The following is a 23,163-nucleotide window of genomic DNA, read 5'->3' as shown; positions in this document are numbered from 1 at the left end:
GCCGCAGTGAGAGGCGGTTATGAACAAAAGTAACCACACAAGGAGGCTTCGCTGTCTCACAGATACATTAAGAGAGATCGCACGCTGCTTTTTAGTGAAGCCACCTCTCCTTTTCCATCCCCATCCCCTCCCCCTCCCCCACCCCGAGACACATCTTTAGTAGGAGCCCTGGAACATCTGCCTGACCTGGCTCCTCCCCAGCTGTCTGGGGTGGTGACTGTCCCATGCCCACTCTGAGTGCTTTGCAATGCTTTCCTTACTCCATCCTCACCACACTCTTCCGGGCATCACGATCCCCATGTTAAGAAGTGGAAACTGAGGCACAGGAAGGTGAAGTCGCTTCCCGAGGTCACATAGCAGGCAAGTGACAAAGCCAGGATTCTAACTCACGGAGTCTTGGTCCAGAATCAGTGCTCTCCACCCTGAGGTCCTTTTGCAGTACAATCTGCAGAACTAGCCAGAATGCTCCATTAACTTGACTTTTTATTGCAGTTGAGTTGGAAGAGAAACAAGGCAAATGGCAGGAAAATAAAATGAGATCATGACTTCACCAAAGCAAAATTGAGATCCTGCTCCCCAGATGAAACCAAAAAAAATCTGGAAAAGAACAGATTCAACATAATCTCCTCCATCTTTTCCAACTCTGTCTCCAGGAGCAGACAGGGAGATGCCACATTTGGAGGGGAGACTCAGGGTCCCTGAGGACCCTCCATCAACAAGAAAGACCCAGAGCTGCCCTGTAGATTCTAGAACAAGGAACTGGAAGAGTGTCCTCCAGAGAGATTGCCGTGGTGGATTGCTACATTATGCGTCCCGGTGAACGTGCCCCCTGGATCCAGAGCCCCTGTGATGAACTGCTGTAGCCACATGAATCCGTGACCTGCTTTGACCAACAGATCACGGCAGAGGTGACGGCTGCGCAGCTTGGGAAGCAGCCTTCGCCTCGCACCTTCTGTCTTTGCCTTCACCTTCTTGGACCCTCGAATGGTGAAGAGGCCCGGGTTAGCCTCCTAGAAGATGGACGTCCATGTGAACGAGAACCACGGCACCCAAGCTAACACCAGATCACTACCGGGTGCCTGAGTGTGGCCACCTGGACCCTCAAGTCCTCATCAAACTGTCAGATGACTGTGGTCACGAGAGGCCAGTACAGCCACCAGATTGCCAACCCACAGAATCATAAGACACAACCAGCTCTCCGTTACACGCAGCCACGAAGGTTTGGGGTGGTTTGTTATACAGCCGCTAGAGCTCAAATAATTATTAACACAGTTAAAACGAAGGTTCCCTATTGAAACCACAGCTATAAAGAGGACTTCAGCATGACCCGGGATGACGGCACTTTCTGGAGGATTTACCAAAACACCTCGTGCTGTGTCCTCAGCTCATTCATTAGGACGTTGGAAGCCCAATTGTGCTTTTGCTTTTATTTGCTCATTAAATATTTGACCACTGTTTTCCACATAAAAGAAAGAACTATCTTTAGCACTGAGGACACAGATAAATTTGGCACAATAATGTCTTCTAAGAAGTCCCAGGACAACAAAGGAGGCAGACAGGAGCACTATTGTATTCGTGCAGCAAATATTTGCATACCAGGCACGAGTTAAGGGCTGGGGATACAATGATAGGAAAGTCTCAAGTCCAGACCTCATGGAGTTAGAGTCCAGCTGAGAGGCGGACATGAATAGAAAGAAAACAGATAAATGTACACTTGCAAATGGTCTTAAATATGTTAAATACAGTGAAGAAGTAGCAGAAGCTAGAAAGGTTCTCTTGAGGAAGCACCTTCCAAGTTGGACTTGAGGGACTTCCCTGGTGGTCTGGTGGTTAAGAATTTGCTTTGCAATGTGGGGGACTCAGGTTCAGTCTGGTCAGGGAACTAGGATCCCACGTGCTACAGAGCAGCTAAGCCCACGTGCCACAGCTAGCGAGTCCGTGCACCGCAACAAAAGATCCAGCAGGTTGCAGAGAAGATCTTGTGTGCCTCAGCTAAGACCTAACACAGCCAAATACATAAATAAATATTTTTTAAAACAAGAATAGGTGAAGCACGTGGTCAAAGGGTGGAGGAAGAACGTTTCAGCCCGAGGCAAGAGTATATCCTGGTGGTTCTTCCCGGGAACAGTTCGGTCAACCTAGAAAACAACTCTATTTTACATTTAAACACAGACTGGTTTTTGCTTGGTTTAAACACACACTGTACTTTCCTGAAACGCAGCGACCGTGTAAACTGAGAGAAGACTGAGCTGGACTCTGTGTGGGTGCTCCCATTGGTCATTCTTCTGGAGCATCAGTACTGGCAGCATCTCCACTCACCGTGCTGGTGGCACACGAGGGGTCAACACCCCACACCTCACTCTACCTGCGTGTGCAGCCGTCACCTGCACAGAGCGTCCACCTGTTCAGTTCAAGCCCCTGGCTACTTCACTGGGACTTCCAGCACTATAATACATATAACTTTCTTATAAATTACTTTTCACTTATTCTCCTCTGTTTTAGAGTTTGAGAATTACCTCTATGTGTTTTCACTCTATAAGCAGGTTATACTATTTGTGAATTTCATTTCAGGATAGACAATGAGACACTGGGTCTGATTAAGGTTAGAATCACAGGCACCTTTAAGATCTTCCATTTGGTGGTCTTGGTGGCTCACTGGTAAGGAATCTGCCTGTCAATGCAGGGGACATGGGTTTGATCCCTGGTCCGGGAAAATCCTACAGGCGTCAGAGGTTAGAGCCTGGAGACCCAGGAGCAGAGTGGTACCAGATGAGACTAGGGTAGGATGTGGGGAGATAAGAATCCTCAGACACCGCTGGGGGGATGGGAGATGGTAGAGTCCAGCAGTCCCTCGAAGGTGAAACTTGGAAAGTCATCCGAATGAGCATTCTACTCCCAGGCATATGCTCTACAAAATACAAGGTCAGCCAAACACCTGAAATATTGATGCAAATATTCTGGAATTAAATAGTGGTGACAATTGTACAACTCTGTTAATATAATAAAAACAAAAAAATATACTGAATTGTATACTTTAAAGGGGTGAGTTTTATGGTGTTTGAATTACATCTCAAATAAAACAAAAGGACAAGCTTCAGAGATAGACAGGGTTGCCCCATTCAAGGCACCACAGTCTGTCACTGAGGGTTTTAGGCAGCACTAACTACTACATGGATCACGGCCTCGTTGTGGCGAAGGGGCTTGTGTAAATCGCTGAAGCTATGAGCCATGTCGTGCAGGGCCACCCAAGACAGATGGGTCATCGCGAAGAGTTCTGACAAAACGTGGTCCCCTGGAGAAGGAAATGGCAACCCACTCCTGTACTCTTGGCTTCCCAAGTGGCTCAGTGGTAAAGAAACTGCCTGCCAATGCAGGATCTCCTGCAAGAGATGCGGGTTCAATCCCTGGGTCGGGAAGATCCCCTGGAGAAGGAAATGGCAACCCACTCCAGTATTCCTGCCTGAGAAATCCCATGGACAGAGGAGCCTGGTAGGGCTACAGTTCATGGGGTCGCAAAGGAGTCGGGCACGACGGACTGACTAACACTTTCCTGTATTCTTGCCTGGAGAACCCCGTGGACGTGTGAAAAGCAGAAAGATATGATGCCCAAGGATGAGCACCCCTCTCCAGGTCATAGGATGTCCAATATGCTCCTGGGGAGGAGAAGGGCAATTACTAGGAGCTCCAGGAAGAAGGAGGTGGCCGGGCCAAAGTGGAAACAACGTCAGCTCAGTTGATGTGTCTGATGGTGAAAGTCAAGTCCGATAAGATGGTTAGACGGCATCACCAACTCAATGGACAGGAATTGGAGCAAACTCTGGGAGACAGTAGAGGACAGAGGAGCCTGGCAAGCTACAGTCCACGGGGTCACAAAGAGTTGGCCGTGACTTAGCGAACGAGCAACAAAAAAATGACAGTATAGGTGTGCATTTGAGAACGATATCTGGTGAAGAGTGGACGGGAGATGGGCAAAGGTGGATGGCCTTTCTTTTTCAAGATTTATTTATTTGGTTTACTTTTGGCTATGTGGGGTCTTTGTGGCGCGTGTGGGCTTTCTCTAGTTGTGAGAACAGGGGCTACCCTCTAGTTGCAGCTCGTGAGCATCTCGTCGAGGTGGCTTCTCCTGTTGGGACGCATGGGCTCTAGGGGCGTGGGCTCGGTAGTTGCGATGCAGGGGCTTAGTTGTTCTGAGGCACACGGGATCCTCCCGGACCAGGGATCAAAGCTGTGCTCCCTGCATTGGCAGGCAGATTCTTCACCACTAGACCACCAGGGATGTTCAAAGACGAATGGTTTTGGAGCTGAGGAGGAGTCGGGTATCTGGAGTCACACCTGGCTTGGGACCTGAGCAAACTGAGGAGTCAGAACCCTTCTTGGGGGTGCCGGAATCTGCCCTGTTGACAGCCGTTTTCTAGAATGGCCGTCACAGAGGCAAAATCATGCTTGAGGAGACAAGAGCTAGGAGAAATTGCGTCTGACTGGTGGCATCTGGGAAGGCGTTTTGGAAGAGGTGGTCTTTGAGCAGAACATTGCAGTTGGTTTAGGGCAGGCTAAGCCATGAAATTAAAAGACGCTTACTCCTTGGAAGGAAAGTTATGACCAACCTAGAGAGCATATTCAAAAGCAGAGACACTACTTTGCCAACAAAGGTCCGTCTAGTCAAGGCTATGGTTTTTCCTGTGGTCATGTATGGATGTGAGAGTTGGACTGTGAAGAAAGCTGAGTGCCGAAGAATTGATGCTTTTGAACTGTGGTGTTGGAGAAGACTCTTGAAGTCCCTTGGACTGCAAGGAGATCCAACCAGTCCATTCTGAAGGAGATTGGTCCTGGGTGTTCTTTGGAAGGACTGATGCTAAAGCTGAAACTCCAGTACTTTGGCCACCTCATGCGAAGAGTTGACTCATTGGAAAAGAGTCTGATGCTGGGAGGGATTGGGGGCAGGAGGAGAAGGGGACGACAGAGGAGGAGAAGGGGACGACAGAGGATGAGATGGCTGGATAGCATCACTGACTCGATGGACGTGATTCTGAGTGAACTCCGGGAGTTGGTGATGGACAGGGAGGCCTGGTGTGCTGCAATTCATGGGGTCGCAAAGAGTCAGACACGACTGAGCGACTGAACTGAACTGAACTGAAGGTTCTAAGAGTCTTCTAGGAAGAAGGGCTCATATAAGCAAAGGTATGGATCCCAGCAGTGCCCAGGTTTGACAGAGTTCTGTTTAGCTCAATCAGAAGAACAAAAATTATGGTAATGTATTAGTCAGGGGTCTCCAGAGAAATAGAACCAGTAGGAGATAGATAGATAGATGATAGATATACAAGAGGAGATTTATGGCAGAAATTGGTTTATGTGACTATGGAGACCAGGAAGTCCCTTGATCTGTCCTCTATAAGCTGGAGAACCAGGAAAGCTGGTGATATAATTCTGCCTGAGTCCAAAGACTGGGGGCTTCCCAAGGGGCTCAGTGGTAAAGAATCTGCCTGCAGTGCAGGAGACCCTGGTTCAATCCCTGGGTTAGAAAGATCCCCTGGACAAGGAAATGGCAACCCAGTCCATATTCTTGCCTGGAGAATCCCATGGACAGAGGAGCCTGGCGGGCTACAATCCATGGGGTCACAAAGAGTCAGACATGAGTGAGTGACTAATATGTACATTTACATACCAAAGGCTTGAGGACAGGCGAGCTGGCGGGGCTCATCTCAACCTGAGTCTGAAGGCCAGAGGACCAGGAGCACCTGTGACCAAGGACAAAGGAAGATGGGTGTTCCAGCTCAAACCAGGGGGACAAATTCACCCTTCCTTCGCCATATTGTTCTATTCAGGCCTCAAAAGATTGGATGATGCCCATTAGCATTGGTGAGGGTGATCATCTTTATCTTTACTCAGAGGACTGATTCAGATGGTAATCTCTTCCAGAAATATCCCCTAGATAATGTTTGGCCAGTTATCTGGGAATCCATTAGTCCATCACATTGATTCACCAGGAGTCCACTCCTTTGTCAGCCTGTATCTCCCATCGCCCACATGCATCTCCCCAGAACCATTCTTCATGTCCTCATGGAGACGACAACTAGGTTTTTAACTCTGTCCAACACAATACAACTCTCCTGCCTCTAACCCAGAGTACACTGATAGGGGCCAGCAGAGTGTGTCCCCCTGTTTCTCAGAACTTCCCTGGGAGGCATTAACCCCTCTTCATAGGAGACTGAGATCGAAAGAGCTCGAAGGGGCTTCTCCCTAAAGTCCTCCAGCTAAGAAAGGGCTTTCTAACCTCAGGTTGATTTGGAGAAAAAAAAAAAAAAAAAGATGCACCAGGTGGGTCAGGCCAACTTGTAGCACGTGGACTTTATTTTATAGGCAGTAAAGTCAGTCCTTCTCTTCCTGCGCCATGAAACTCATTCTTCTCTGTGTGTCTGCTTTGTATTACACATTCCAATCCCTCGCATCTTTCGATAACGTTTCCTTAAGGGAGAGATTGTGGTTGTTGTTTGGAAAATGTAATCCACCATAGCATAGGAGATGACTGAAGACTCCTGACACCTCTGTGCAGGGAGGTAGGGTGTGTATATTTCAGTGCCAGACGAACCATAACCTGTGAACGCTGCATCGGGAGTGATGACAGCTGTCTAATATCAAATAGCAGACGTGTGTTCTTTCTGCCACTTAAACTCCCTGACTTTGCTCTGAGCAAAAAGTAACAAAAATAAACGCATATTTGCTGAATTTTTGTTGAATTCTATTTGGATTCCGACTGTTGAGATATATGTAATGGATTTTTAAAGTATATACTTGAATCTTTACCTTATGGTTTTTTAGCAGCCATGGAAAAAGCCTTAAAATATTTTTAAAGAGAAAGAGGTGGGGCAGGAGGGAGGGATGTAAGATACAATTGTCAGAATTTAAGACCCAGTGCAAACAAACCTAGCTGGTGACAGATAGGAATTCTGAAAAGGCGGAAAATAAAAGGGGGATGGTGCAGCCACCAGCTTGCTTTCCACCTGAGTGTGTATGCAACCTGTGATAAGCAGAGGACGCTTGTCTGAAGGGCAACGGTGTACCTCGGACTTCTGAGATCCTTCTGATGTGGTATGGAAAACAGATTGCATAGGTGCAAGGGCAGAAGCAGAGAAATCAGACTGGAGGCTACTGCAATAGTCCAAGCGAGAGATGATGGTGACGTGGTCCAGGGTAGGAGGTATGCAGGTGATGAGAAGCGGTTGGTAACTGGATATACTTTGGAGACCAAGCCAGTAGGACTGGATGTGGGGTATGAGAGAAGCAGAGCAGTCAAGGATAATACCAATGGCCGTTTGGAAAACACAAGATCAAGGATGGGGTTGCATCTGCTGAGATGGAAGAAACTGTTTGATGAGAAGGGGATGGAGACATCAAGGGCTCAGTTTGGACCATGTCAATCTGAGATGCCTGCCTGCGTGTGTGCTCGGTCGCTCAGTTGTTTCTGGCTCTTTGAGACCTCATAGACTGTAACCCGCCAGGCTTCCCTGTCCATGGAATTTTCCAGGGAAGAATACTGGAGCAGGTTGCCATTTCCTCCTCCCAGGGGCTCTAACCATTCAGGGATCCAACCTGAGTCTCTTGCATCGGCAGGTGGACTCTTTACCACTGCGCCCCTTGGGATGCCTGTGCTGTGCTGTGCTTAGTTGCTGAGTTGTGTCCAACTCTTTGCAACCCCACGGACTGTAGCCCACCAGCTCCTCTGTCCATGGGATTCTCCAGGCAAGAATACTGAAGTGGGTTGCCATGCCCTCCTCCACGGGATCTTCTCAACCCAGAGATTGAACCTGCGTCTCTTATGTCTCCTGCATTAGCTCTTGGGCTTTCCAGGTGGTCCTAGTGGTAAAGATCTCACTTGTTAACGCAGGAGATGTTAGCGATCACCTGGGGAAAAGTCATAGAAAAGAGAGGTCCAAGAACAGAGCAGACACGAATGACCATCGAAACTTCCTTTCTGGGACTTCCCTGGTGGTCCAGTGGTGAAGAATCCACCTTCCAATGCAGAGGACTGGGTTCAATCCCTGGTCAGAGAACTAGTCCCGCATACCATAGGCAACCAAGCCCGCAAGCCACAACTAGAGAGAAGCCCGCAAGTAAGACCTGATGCAGCCAAAAATAAACAAACAAATATTAAAAAGAAGATGGTCAAGGATTAATAGGAATATAGGCTGCAAATTACATTTAAAAAAGAACTTCCACTCTAAAAATGAGAAATATAGACCTTGATTAATTTAGTCACCCATCTCTGGTCTCCTTCAGCCCAGTTAGGGTGGGAGGACAGTGGAAAGAGAACCGAATTTAGATTCAAAAGACCTGGCCCCTCTTCCTTTACCGTGGACCTCGAACTCAGCACGTCACTTCTCCCAACCACTTCTGAAAACGTGGAAACACTGCTGCACAGGCGACTGTAAGGATCAGATGAGACGATGACGAGAGCGCCACAAACTGTAAAGTGCAGAAAACCCCGGTCACTCTTCAGTTCTCCCTAAATGGCCCAAGTGCGGAAATTCTCATTTCGTCCTGGGCTGGCGCAAGCATATCATGGCTGTTCATTCACTCAACAAACAGTCCCTGACAGTCTCCTATGTGCCAGGAATTGGTCACCCAGCAACAAAAGACACAGTCCCTGACTTCACAAAGCTTCTTTTCTGGTCAAAGGGCATGATCATAACAGCCACCTGTTGTTGAATCTTACTTCTCTTGGAATCCTTGCATTTTTGTGTTCTGAAAAGTTTATTATTGTTTTTTAATTTTTGTATTTGTTTCTAAGAGGTGAGGAGAGATCATTTCAGATTTTAATTAACACTGCCTTCCCTAAGAAAGTACAGGTGTGTATGGAATCATTGCTATGTAATTTTTCTTTTTTTCCCCTTAATCATGTAACTTTATTCATAAATACACACAATGCAGACACAATATACTTATACATATACCCAAATAGCTATTTTGTATGTATTTTTCTTTTTAATGTTGATTTTTCAGTAATATGGGCTTTTCGTTAATTTATCAGATGAAAACAGCAGCGAGCGTTCCACTAGGGTATAAATGACAAAATGTAGTCTAAGAATTAAAGCAATTTACTACCAAGTGACTGAACAGTCCTCAAGGAGTGTCACTAAAACCGAGCAAGTGACTGAGCCTCAGGCTTATTCCTTTTTTTTGCAGGGGGGTGGGGTGGGGAACAAAGTCCTATACTGCCTGGTGTTTTAAGAGAAATTTAAAAATAATGACTCCACTCATCTTTTTAAAGTTGGACGTTAGCCAGGCACCACTGCCGTTCTTGACATTTCAAGGGACCCTCTTGACACACCCCTGGGGTTTGAGGACCACCGTTGGGAAGCACAGTTAAGACACAAAGGGCTTGAAAGATTGGCATCACCACTTTCCGGCTATGTGACCTTAAGCAAGTCTCTATACTCCGCCGACTCCAACTTTCCCTGTCCCAAACAGGATAATGTGGGACTTCTCTGGCAGTCCAGTGGCTAATACTCTGCTCTTCTAATGTATGGGACGTGGGTTTGATCCCTGGTCAAGGAACTAAGATCCCACATGTGACACAGCCAAAAAAAAAAAAAACCAGGGGGCAATAGTATTTCCTATCTCCTGAGGGTAAATGACACCAGGCCCATAAAGGCCTTAGCTTTACACAGTCAGCTCTCCAGATATGGCAGCCAAAGGGGAGGGCTGGGGCCACCAGGCCCTGCTGAGCCCTGAGCGCTTTGCTAACAGAGGGCAGAGGGGTCACCCACCCACTGGGCTCCAGAGACACAGGTCAGATGGCTCTGGCTGTGACGCTCTGATTGGGGTTTCCCAGACCTGTCTGGATGCGGAGACTAGTCCTGGCAGGAGGTCGTGAGGGTCTGCCCCCAGGCGCTGCTGTGCGGCAACAGGGAAGGACCAATGTGTTAGATATTCTGAATCAGGCAACTACCTGGAAGCAGGGAGTGAGAGAGACAGAGGGTCTAAAATGAGGTTACGGTCCTAGATGGCCCGAGAGCTCGTGATGCCATTAACAGAGACGGATTACACGGAAGATGGGGAAGTGAAGACAGACGATGATACTCAGGAGGCTGAAGGTTCAGAGAGGGATTAGATGGAAGGGAGTGTCCGTGGAATTTGGGGATGTGGCCGCTTCCTGTCCTTAAATAACCTCTTCAGAGCAGCTCTGCACTGGTGGAAAGTGAAAATGACTCTGACCTTAATGAAATCTAAACTCCAGGAGTAAATTAGCACCACGGGAGCATCTCTCTAAGCTCCTCTCTGTGCTGAGAAGACTCCCACTCCAGCTCAGACAGTGCCCTCTGTTGGACGCAAATCCTGATCCTTTTATTAAATTCCTCAAGAGAAGGATAAGAGGAGGAAACCAACATTTCCTGGGAGCATCCCAAGCGTTTCCCATACATTATTCTGACTTTGTCATCATCATTACTCTGCAAGAGGGTTACCTCTTCCAAGGTGGGGAAATGCGTACAGAGAGGCCGGGAGAGGCTGGTACCGTGCCCCAAATCACAAAGTCAGAGCACAGCTGAGTTTGGAGGCCAGGTTCAGTCCCTCGCCCATTCTACTCAGCTGTCCCTGTACACAATAAGGGTGATTTGGTGCAAGGAAAATCAGATATTCCTCCGAGAGAGGCTGCAAAGGTACTTCAAGTCACAATCCCTTTCTTAAGGGTCTTAAGACGCAGTCTTAAGGATCGAGGTTCAAATTTGACGTGAACTTAAGTATTCAAAGCTTTTACTCCTGGTTCTGTGCAGGACACACCTCCAGTGAAGGTAAATGGCCATCGGGGGTGGTCAAAGGTTGATGAAAACTCTGCAGCCTCCCTGGAAAGAGAAGCAGGAGGCTGTCTTCAGTCACATGTGACCTCGACCAGGCTCTGCCCATCGTTTCAGCCCCTTGATCCGCATAAAGAGGGATGAGTCCAGCCGCACTTCTTTCAACTCTATAATCTGTTGATGACGCGTACTATCTTTCAGGAGGATGAACTTGGCAGTACCTACAACATTTCAAGTGTGCACACCCACTGATAGACCTGCTGGAATCTATCCTAGAGGAGCACACGCCTCAGTGCACAGGACACAAGCACAGAAAGTTCACTGCAACTGAGTAAGCATGACCTAAGGGTCGGCCATCACAAGACTCCCTAAATAAGGCATGACGTACGCACACGGAGCTAAAGCACAGTCAGGGGAAAAGAATGGGGAAGGCACGAAAGTGGTAAGTGGAACTATCAACAACGAGATATGTTGTTGAGTGAAACAAGCAAGACTTGTAAAAATATGTATAATGTGTGTGTGTATATATATATAATCCCTGATGGCTCAGGAGTAAAGAATCAGCCTGCCAATGCAGGAGACCTGGGTTTGATACCTGGGTTAGGAGATCCCCTGGAGAAGGAAATGGCAACTCACTCCAGCACTCTTGCCTGGGAAATCCCATGGACAGAGCAGCCTGGCGGGCTACAGCCCATGGGGTCACAGAGAATCAGATACGACTTAGTGACTAAACAACAGCAACTGGGCCCATTCTTAAATGTATGTGTGAACAATGAAAGAGCGAAAAGGCAAGGTAAAAGGGAGACATTTTCCCCCTCCAAAAGGCTTGACTATAAAAAAATTATTTTTATACGATTTTTAAAGGTGACTCTCCATTTACAGTGATTACAAAATACTGGCTCTATTCCCCGTGTTGCACGGCACGTGCTTGAGCCTCCCTGACACCCGTAGCTGGTGCCCCCACTCTCCCCCACACTGCCCGCTCCACTGCACCCGCTGCTTTGTCGTCTACATCCTGAGTCGGCTTGTTATGCTATGGCCACCGGTTTGTTGCACTTTTTTTTTCGTCCACTATTCCTAAGACGTGGCTGCGTCTAGCACTTTGTGCTCCAGCTCCACCCCACAATCTGAAGCCGCAGACAACGGGACGCGTGGGGACATTCAAGCTGGAGATCCCGATTCTCAAGACTGCTTCTGTTAGTCGTATGACTGAACCCTCTGGGTTCCTGCAAAATGATTTATGTCCCTCTCTTCGGGGAATCGCAGACCCATGAAGACATTTGTCACCCCGGATTGTGAGTCTGCCCTCAAGCACAAGTCTACTGAAAATGTGGGCTATTGAATCTTACCCTAAAAAACCGGGCTGTGGGGACTTCCCTGGTGGTTCAGTGGCTAAGACTTTGCGCTCATCACGCCGGGGGCCTGGGTTCAATCCCTGGTGAGGGAACTAGATCCTACAACTCAAGAAGTCATGTGCCACATACTAAGATCTGGCACAGCCAGATAAATAAATATGAAAATAAATTAATTAAATAAAAAAACCAGGGCTTAAAAAACTGGGGCTTGTTCTTCACATGTCGCTGGTATTTTTAGAGTTCATTTATTTTCACGTAGATCATTCTTACCCTATTTTTACAAAAGGGCCCATCCGTGACAATGGGGAAATCTTTGAAAAACAGACCCTTCGGCACTCCTGTTTGAAAAGCACGGGGTCCCCGGAGAGAAGGCAGTTGTCTAAAGGACAGCAGGCTCTTCCAGTTCGCTGTATGAATGAGCGCATCATCGAGTGACGGATGGTAGGAGGGACGAAGAGGAAGCCACAGGAAGTGCCCGGGATGCAGGTTCCTCATTTAGGGCGGGTGCTTAGGACTTCCAAGTTCCTGGCCACTAGATCTGATAGATAGAGTGCCTGATGAACTATGGAATGAGGTCTGTGACATTGTACAGGAGATGGATCAAGACCATCCCCATGGAAAAGAAATGCAAAAAAGCAAAATGGCTGTCTGGGGAGGCCTTACAAATAGCTGTGAAAAGAAGAGAAGTGAAAAGCAAAGGAGAAAAGGAAAGGTATAAGCATCTGAATGCAGAGTTCCAAAGAATAGCAAGAAGAGATAAGAAAGCCTTCCTCAGCAATCAATGCAAAGAAATAGAGGAAAACAACAGAATGGGAAAGACTAGAGATGTCTTCAAGAAAATTAGAGATACAAAGGGAACATTTCATGCAAAGATGGGCTCGATAAAGGACAGAAATGGTATGGACCTAACAGAAGCAGAAGATATTAAGAAGAGGTGGCAAGAATACACAGAAGAACTGTACAAAAAAGATCTTCGTGACCCAGACAATCATGATGGTGTGATCACTCATCTAGAGCCAGACATCCTGGAATGTGAAGTCAAGTGGGCCTTAGAAAGCATCACTATGAACAAAGCTAGTGGAGGTGATGGAATTCCAGATGAGCTATTCCAAATCCTGAAAGATGATGCTGTGAAAGTGTTGCACTCAATATGCCAGCAAATTTGGAAAACTCAGCAGTGGCCACAGGACTGGAAAAGGTCAGTTTTCATTCCAATCCCAAAGAAAGGCAATGCCGAAGAATGCTCAAACTACTGCACAATTGCACTCATCTCACATGCTAGTAAAGTAATGCTCAAAATTCTCCAAGCCAGGCTTCAGCAATATGTGAACCGTGAACTTCCTGATGTTCAAGCTAGTTTTAGAAAAGGCATAGGAACCAGAGATCAAATTGCCAACATCCGCTGGATCATGGAAAAAGCAAGAGAGTTCCAGAAAAACATCTATTTCTGCTTTCTTGACTATGCCAAAGCCTTTGACTGTGTGGATCACAATAAACTGTGGAAAATTCTTCAAGAGATGGGAATACCAGACCACCTGACCTGCCTGTTGAGAAATCTGTATGCAGGTCAGGAAGCAACAGTTAGAACTGGACATGGAACAACAGACTGGTTCCAAATAGGAAAAGGAGTATGTCAAGGCTCTATATTGTCACCCTGCTTATTTCACTTCTATGCAGAGTCCATCATGAGAAACGCTGGACTGGAAGAAACACAAGCTGGAATCAAGATTGCCGGGAGAAATATCAATAACCTCAGATATGCAGATGACACCACCCTTATGGCAGAAAGTGAAGAGGAACTAAAAAGCCTCTTGATGAAAGTGAAAGTGGAGAGTGAAAAAGTTGGCTTAAAGCTCAATATTCAGAAAACGAAGATCATGGCATCTGGTCCCATCACTTCATGGGAAATAGATGGGGAAACAGTGTCAGACTTTATTTTTCTGGGCTCCAAAATCACTGCAGATGGTGACTACAGCCATGAAATTAAAAGACGCTTACTCCTTGGAAGGAAAGTTATGACCAACCTAGATAGCATATTCAAAAGCAGAGACATTACTTTGCCAACAAAGGTCCGTCTAGTCAAGGCTATGGTTTTTCCTGTGGTCATGTATGGATGTGAGAGTTGGACTGTGAAGAAGGCTGAGGGCCAAAGAATTGATGCTTTTGAACTGTGGTGTTGGAGAAGACTCTTGAGAGTCCCTTGGACTGCAAGGAGATCCAACCAGTCCATTCTGAAGGAGATCAGCCCTGGGTGTTCTTTGGAAGGAATGACGCTGAAGCTGAAACTCCAGTACTTTGGCCACCTCATGCGAAGAGTTGACTCATTGGAAAAGACTCTGATGCTGGGAGGGATTGGGGGCAGGAGGAGAAGGAGACGACAGAGGATGAGATGGCTGGATGGCATCAGACTCGATGGACATGAGTCTGAGTGAACTCTGGGAGTTGGTGATGGACAGGGAGGCCTGGTGTACTGTGATTCATGGGGTTGCAAAGAGTAGGACACGACTGAGCGACTGAACTGAAGCGTTCATCCTCTTGACTTTAAAGATGGAGCTGGGAGACCTTTCCTCCCAGGTCATGGGACTGACTCACCAATGAGGCTCATATACAAATAAGAAGTAACATTTACTGTTCGTAACTACAAAAGTCAGAGGTTAGTAACCCAGATAACCACCTCCTCATCATCCTGAACCCAGGCCAGGCGCACAGGATTCTATTTTAAGGATCTGAGTAGATGCTTTAGGGCACATTCACCTCCGGGGTGATGAATTGCATGGTAGGCAGGGATCTGCCCTGGAGCATGGGGTTAAGTCTGCCTGGAGCTCTTCAACTGTGAGGGAAACACCGAGAGCCTGAAAATTTCACCTCTGAACATAAGCAAACCCCACCCCCAATCTGGAAGGCTGCAGGGTATACCTTGTTCCATTTAAAAATGCCCCACTGGCACTTTCCTGAAATACTTAGATCTTCTTTATACTTAAGAAGACCTGGAACTTGAAAAATGGTATCTACTTTTTTTTTTTTTTTTTGGTACGTTTCCCTGTAGAGTTATAGCAGACAGCAGAGTCAGAAGAGACCTGGGTCCTAATGCCTGCCTCTCTGTGTAAAGCTTACAGGCAAACCATTTCTCCTCCCCACCTCCACCTATCTCCCATCTGCAAAGAGAATAATAACAACAGTCCCTAAGTCAGGTGCTGGTGGCTTAGTCGCTCAGTGTGACTGTTGCGACCCCAGCCAGGCTCCTCGGTCCGTGGGAATTTCCAGGCAAGGATACTGGCATGGGTTGCCATTTCCTCCTCCAGGGGATCTTCCCAACCCAGGGATCGAACCCCTCCTGCCTGAGGTCTTCTGCAGTGGCAGGCGGATTCTTTACCACTAGTGCCGCCTGAGAAGCCCCGTACCTGAGTTAAGGTGAGGGTTAAGTATCACAGGATGGAGACTACCTAGAGGTCCACGTTCAGACCCCTGGTTGGGGAACTAACATCCCACATGCTATAACCAAAGATCTCATGTGCTGCAAGTAAGAGATGGCACAGCCACACAAACACATAAAATAAAGCCAAATATTTAAATAAATAAATGCCACCACGTGTGCAGCGCACTCAGCTCAGGCTTGACCCGGCCTGAGCCTTCAAACCCTAGCTTGGGGGTTCTTGCTCACAAACCAAAAGGACAACCCCAAAGGGTCTTGGAACAGTGACTGGTACTATGGATTCAATACTTGACACATGCCGGAAAGAGTGTTCAGAGACATATTTGTCATCTGGTGGAATTCTTAGCCGTCTGAGGCAGCTACTCTGGATCACCTTTGAAAAGATGAGGCTCGGGGGGTGAGGTGCCAGCTCGGGCGCGGCAGCTGCCCGTCGCACTGGGCTCCCCAGCCGTGCCCCGGCTCGCTCTGTTCTCACGCTCCCAGTTTCCTTGTTCTGGTTTGCCTCTGTGTTTCCTAAGAGCCTAAGACGTGGGCACGACTCTGGCTGCCTTGCTGTTGCTGTTCTCTAGTCTCTTTCGTCGTTGGTATAATTTTACATAAACTTGGCATGCCTTAAAAACTTTTTTAAAAAATACATTCAGTTCTTAAATATCTCCTGAGGGAGAAGAGGGTTTCTATAAACGATTTCGTTCTCTTTTCCTTAACACTGAACTTAATAAGGCTAAGTCACTGGATCTCCGGTAACAAGTTGGGTTGTTTGCTGGTTTATTTTCATTTTGGAAACTCCTCTCCATAATGAACCACACTCTCCCTCCCCCTGAAAAAAAATCTCATGGGGAATTCTGATCAGATGCTGGGGCCGTGGGGCCGATCCCCTGGAGGCTATTGGGTTTCTAGAAGGCTCCTAGAAGGCAACAAGTCTCGCAACCTGACTCTTAGCTGACTTTTCACCCGTAGGATTGTCTCGGGGAAGGGGTAAAGGACACAGGCAGGACTTTCTGTTTCCAGATAAAATGATGTATTTCATCAAGGAAGAAAGACGTTTAAACCCATCTCTGAAACTCACTCGACCCTATGAAGGGCAACCTAGAAGCCTCTGGAATCCAACAGTTGGGATTTGAGCCCCAGCTCTGATGCTTATCTGTGTGACACCGGGTGAATTACTTAACTTTTCTGTTCCTCGGTTTCCTCATCTGCAAAATTAAAGTGATAACAGTACCTAAATCCATATATGTTTGTGAAGATGAATGAGGGCTTGCCGGGGACTGAGGGGTTTTCTGGAATTCTCAAGGTTCAGAGACATCTTTTCAAAGGACCTGGGAAAGGAGCCTGGCAGGCTTCGGTTCGCAGAGTCTCAAAGAGTCAGACATGACTGAAGTGACTTAGCATACACACACAGAAGAAAATCTGAAGTCATCACAGGACCGGCACGACCTGCCCTGCCCTCCTTTCCCCGCCGTTCTCCTTCGCTCCTCAAGCTCCAGGCACGGCTTCCTTTGAGCTCCTCGAACACATCAAGCTTTTCCCCTGCATCCTCGGCACAGGCTCTCCCCTCTCACCCCAGAAGTGCCACCTCCTCAGAGCTCTTCTCACAACCCATCCTAAGCAGAATTCGTGCACACCACCCACCCACACACACACACACTCCTCTTACCTTCAGTCACTCCATTCTTTCTGATCAGTTGCCAATAATTACTGGAATCAGGAATCTCACATGAAAATGCCCAGCCTCTCTTGAACTGAGCCTTTTGCAAATGTGGACAGACCTAGAGATTGTCCTATAGAGTGAAGTAAGTCAGAGAGAGAAAAACAGTTGTGTACTACTATTAACTCATTTATGTGGCACCTAGAAAAATGGTATAGATGAATTTAGTTGCAAAGTAGAAACAGAGACATGGATGCAGAGAACAAATATATGGACATCGAGCGGGGAAGGGAGGGCGGGACCGATTGGAGACTGGAGTTGCGATATACACGCCGCTCTGTATAAAATACATAAGTGATGAGAACCCACTGTCCAGCACAGGGACACCTACTCAGTGCCCAGTGGGGACCTAAATGGAAAGGAAACTCAGGGACGAGGGGATATATGTATATGTGTGGCTGATTCACTTGGCTGTACAGCAGAAACTAACACCACGCTGCAAAGGAAGGACTGTTACTGCTGTTTTAGTCACTAAGTCCTATCCAACTCTTTGCGACCCCAGGGACTGAAGTCTGCCAGGCTCCTCTGTCCACCAGATTTCCCAGGCAAGAATACTAGAGTGGGCTGCCATTTCCTTCTCCAGGGGATCTTCCCCACCCTGGGACTGAACCCGCATCTCCTGCATTGGCAGGTGGGTTCTTTACCACTGAACCCCCAGGGAAATTAAAACAACAACAAAAAAAATGTTCAGCCTCTCTTAAAGAACCAGGAGACCTGCTCCTATGCAGCCCACCTTCATACAGACCCAGGGGCTGGGTGAGCCCTTGATTTGGGGGCGGCTCCCTCTTCTGCAAGCCCAGCCCTCCCCGCCTCCTGCCTGGGCTCTAAAGCAATCCTGTTTGTGCCCCCACCCCCAAATCGCGTTCATTGCTCCTCATCTGTCTCTCTCGGGAAGAGATGGTCTTATTCCCCACCCCCCACCCCTGCCGCAGTCGTAACATCCAGGCGGGCGGTGCCTGGCACGTAGCGGGGTCTCAGTAAAAATGTGCTGAATGAATGAGTAACTGACGGCTGGACGGCCTGCCTCCTCCCGAAGTCCCACAGGCTGCGCCACTCGCTTTGCCATTTAATTACACTGGTCCCTGTAAGACTCATTAACTCGCTGCCCCAGTGCCTGCCTCCTCCGGAGAGCTTATTAAAACACAAATCTGTTCCTTCCAGTGCCCAGTTTTAAAGATGTTAGGAGTCTCCCGGCAGCAACTGGAGATAGCAGACACTCCCCACCACGGCCTTTGAGACCCATTGCATCTGCTCGCCACCTACTCCGCCAGCCCCCGTCGCCAAGCTCACTCGGGCCGGAATGCCTCCTCCCCCGCCGGCCCCACTCCGCCCCACCCGCCCCCCACCGCCCCCCCGCCCCCACCGCCCCCCCCCCCCGCCCCGACGACCCTAGCAAACTCCTACTCATTCCTCTGCCCTGACTGCAAGCGAAGCCTCTTCATCGGTGAAACACTCCAGACCCCCCACCCCCGAGGCTGACTTAGTCATTCTCACTTCTCTGCTCCCACCTCCTCTTTCCTACTCTGGCCTTTGCGCTGAGTAATGGCTCAAAATAGCAGCTGGTGTCTTCTGAGCCGTAGCTGTGTGCCAGGCACCGAGAGCTTTATCTTCTCGGATCATCAGGCCCACGCTGAGCCCCCGCCTGGAAGGCTTCCCCCATCCTCAACCTGCCACCCTGCCCGCACCAGCCCGAGAAGCTCCCAGGATGGCTTTCTCCTCTGCAGTTTCCCAGACGGGCCCCCCTTGCCACCCTATTTGGAATTTTCTTTTCCCTTCTAGCCCTCACCCCACCCCCAAGCTCCCTAGGCCTCCCCATCCTCTTTCCCTGCTTTTTCCCTCCATAGCTTTCATCACTTAACATGATATCTTCTAAGTATTTAATTTGCCTATCTATCTGCGTCTCTCCTCCCTTGGAATGTCAGCCCCAGGAGGGCAGGGATTGCGTCCTGTCTTTTCTACTCCTGTATCCTTAACCATCTAGAAAAGTGCCTGCCACATCATAGACGCTCAATAAATATTTACTAGTTCAAAGAAGGTAGATATTATCACTCTCTTCATTTCACTCCAGAGACAGGTGGTCTTTAGGGAGACCGAGGTGTGTGCCGACTGTTCCACAGCTGGTGAGTGATGGAGCCAGATGTGAGCTCCAGGATGTCAACTCCAACAAACCTCCCTGCCTTAACTACTCCACACATCACTTCCAGAAGATATCTCTCCGAGGGTGTGACATCTCAGCTAGACACATGTTCCTTGGAGACAAGAATTCGATCGATTCATACTACTGTCTTCGTGCCTGATCCTCAGTAGGCATCCAAGGATATTTGCTGAGCCAATGTATATGTGAACTGTGAAGTTCTAGATGGTAGAAATCACGTGCTTAGTTGCTCAGTCATGTCCGACTCTTTGCGACCCTACGGATGGTAGCCCACCAGGCTCCTCTCTGTCCATGGGGATTGTCCAGGCAAGAATACTGGAGTGGGTTGCCACGCCCTCCTTCAGGGGATCTTCTAGACCCAGGGATCGAACCCAGGTCCCCTGAATTGCAGGCAGATTCTTTACTGTCTGAGCCACCAGGGAAGCCCCTGGTAGAAATCATATCTTCATCCTTTTTATTATTCTTCTTCATCTCATGTCAAGGACCATATTGTATACACAGTTGAGACTTAATACTTAATTACATCAATGAATTCTATTATGACAGTAGGTAACAATAATTCGACAGCAATAAAGACAATAATCGATAACACTTCAGGAGTCCTTACTCTGTGCTGGGTTGTAGCCTAAATGCTCTGTAGTGAAGGCAAATAACGCTCCTCTTATCCTCACTTCATGGGGATAGATGGAGAAACAGTGGAAACAGTGTCAGACTTTATTTTTGGGGGCTCCAAAATCACTGCAGATGGTGACTGCAGCCATGAAATTAAAAGACACTTACTCCTTGGAAGGAAAGTTATGACCAACCTAGATAGCATATTCAAAAGCAGAGACACTACTTTGCCAACAAAGGTCTGTCTAGTCAAGGCTATGGTTTTTCCTGTGGTCATGTAATGGATGTGAGAGTTGGACTGTGAAGAAGGCTGAGTGCCGAAGAATTGATGCTTTTGAACTGTGGTGTTGGAGAAGACTCTTGAGAGTCCCTTGGACTGCAAGGAGATCCAACCAGTCCATTTTGAAGGAGATCAGCCCTGGGATTTCTTTGGAAGGAATGATGCTGAAGCTGAAACTCCAGTACTTTGGCCACCTCATGTGAAGAGTTGACTCATTGGCAAAGACTCTGATGCTGGGAGGGACTGGGGGCAGGAGGAGAAGGGGACGACAGAGGATGAGATGGCTGGATGGCATCACTAACTCGATGGACATGAGTCTGAGTGAACTCTGGGAGTTGGTGATGAACAGAGAGGCCTGGTGTGGTGCGATTCATGGGATCGCAAAGAGTCGGACACGACTGAGCGACTGAACTATCCTCATTTTACAGGTGAGGATACCGAGGTTCAGAGAGCTCAAGAACTCGACCGGGGTCGCACAGTAGGAAACGGCTGAGGCAGCACAGAACGCAGGCATCTGGGAGTCACATCCTTAATGACTCCTCCAGGCTGCCTCTCGGCCTCTCTAAGAGATGGCCACTAAAACTTCTTGTTTTCTTGTTTCTTTCTTCTTGTGTGAAAACAAGAAGAATGGTTTATTACATATTTATATTTTATTTCTAAGAATTTCTTGAAATTCTAGCAAAGGCTTTGGTAGGTAATATTATGTGTTAAATAATAACCACTAGAGTTCTCACCAAACCTGAGGTTTGCAGAGCAGTTTCCCATTTAGTTTCTCATCTGAGGAGAGACTCTGAGGCTCTGAGTAAGTTGGATGGACAGGATCAAGGTCACCCAGCCAGCAAGGGGCAGAGCAAGGGCTCAAGTTAACAGCTACCACTTACGGAAAGTTAAGATCTCAGTGCCTCCAAGTATAAAGCTCTTCCTGTACCTTCAGAGTAAATGAGATAGGGACTTGCCTGGTGGCTCAGTGCCTAAGACTCCACCCTCGCAACGCGGGGGGCCCAGGTTCTATCCCTGGTCAGGGATCGAGAGCCCACATGTCACAACTACGAATCTGCATGCCACCGTGAAGCCTGAAGGTCTCACGTGTCACAGCCAAGACCAAGCGCGGTCAAATACATGAATACATGCATGTTTTTTTTTAAAAGTAAGATAATTCATAGGGAAGGCACTTAGCACTGTTCCTGGCACCAGAGTGGAAGTGTTAGTTGCTCAGTCATGTCCAGCTCTTTGGGATCCCATGGACTGTAGCCCACCACGCTTCTTCTGCCGTGGGATTCTCCAGGCAAGAATACTGGAGTGGGTAGCCAGTCCCTTCTCCAGGGGATCTTCCTGACCCAGGGATCAAACCCAGGCCTCCTGCATTGCAGGCAGATTCTTTACCGTCGAAGCCACCAGGGAAGCCCCTAGAGTGGACCCTCATAAATGTTAGTTATCATCATCTTCATCAACACCTCCCAGGAAGTGGAATCGTTTAGCTGATGACTGCTGCCTGCCTGTTGACCCTGATGGAAAGTTTGCTCTTTTCATTCCTAGTTCATCCCTGGTGATGTTGAAATAATGATGAGTCTCCATTATCCTCTAGGTACCACAGAATGTTGAGAGCTGGAAGGGACTGTGAAGATGATCTCATCTGATGCCTGCATTTGCAGATAAAGAAACTGAGTCCCACCGAGGGAAAGGGTCAGAAAGCAAGCTCCTCGAGGGCGGGGACCATGCACTGTGCCTGGCACAGCCTGCCTCCCACGAAGACGGGTTTTTACCTAAGACAGTAATGTTTCTTACATTACAGGAAAATAATTAATTCGTTTCTGAGAGTTATAAGCTATTAACCAGAAAATAGATCACGTGACTTAATTCCACCTCTGCTAAAGGGCTTAAAATGCTTTGGTGAGTCGTCTGAGACTCATAAGTGTACACTTCACCTCTCTCTCAAAGAATTATTAACCAGCTCCATCAAAACTGGCACTTGAGCAATCAAGGAGAAAAAGAACTGGCAAGAGAAACTGCTTGAAAAGAAATCTCACCACCCTTATGTGTGACTTCTTCTCACCTCTTTAAAAAAATTTTTTTTTTTCCTAAGAGGAGGAAGGAAACAAAAAAGCCCCGGTATGCAAGATGTAAATCAATAAAATGAATTGTGGAAAATTACAAACTCTTCCCACCTCACAAGGTACATTTAAACAGACAGCAGTCGTGTGAAGTTGTAGAATTAAAGACAGACAGTGTTGGAAAGAGGGCTGAAGCAGAAATGGAGCCCTCACAAGCTTCTTCCAGGCAGCGGAGGTGGGCTGGAGAGATGACAGCACACGGGTGTGGTCGCCATTCCTGAATAACGCCTTTGTGAACCTGTAATTTAAAGAGTTCGTGCCATCCACTCACCTTGCTTATCTCCCCAGCTCACTGAGTAGTAATTCTCCCAGGTGTGGGACTAGCTTTTCATTCCCCACGTAGGTCTTGATCAGCTTTAGCTTGAGGATTTGGGGGTGGGGAGGGAGGGGTGGCGGGAAATGAGATTAGAGTTCAGTTCTTCAAACCAAAGGAACAGGAATATAAACCCTTCTCCATTTCTGCTGTTTCTCTGGGCTTCATGCTTCTGGAGATAAGCTGAATTTCAGGCCCTGCAAACAAACTTGTGCCCGGAACAGCGCTCTCGGAATGAGAGGGCTCCCCTCCTCCATGACACCTTTATCAAAATCAAACTCTTTTCCACATTCCTTCCTTACACAGCCCGGGCATGTGTGTGACGCAGGCCTCAGAGCAAATTCCGCTTAGGAGATCCAGAAATCTCGGGCCCGATGCTTCCTTCTAGAAAGGAAAGTCCAACAGGGAT

At 47.9% G+C, this 23,163-nt stretch overlaps 1 long non-coding RNA gene across 1 annotated transcript; it reads right to left on the bottom strand.

Moving 5' to 3' along the window:
- Positions 1-177: 177 nt before the first annotated feature.
- On the bottom strand, positions 178-23,132 carry LOC138990388 (uncharacterized). The gene is made up of 4 exons (XR_011466452.1): positions 22,713-23,132; positions 8,348-8,460; positions 5,663-5,735; positions 178-2,138 (listed from the first exon to the last, which is right to left on the bottom strand). It is a non-coding gene; the product is annotated as an uncharacterized lncRNA (long non-coding RNA).
- Positions 23,133-23,163: the final 31 nt, after the last annotated feature.

This window comes from Bos mutus, chromosome 13 (genome assembly GCF_027580195.1).
Source record: "Bos mutus isolate GX-2022 chromosome 13, NWIPB_WYAK_1.1, whole genome shotgun sequence".
Classification (NCBI taxonomy): domain Eukaryota; kingdom Metazoa; phylum Chordata; class Mammalia; order Artiodactyla; family Bovidae; genus Bos; species Bos mutus.
Note: the sequence above shows the minus strand (reverse complement) of the source record. Positions and strands in the feature narration are given on the sequence as shown.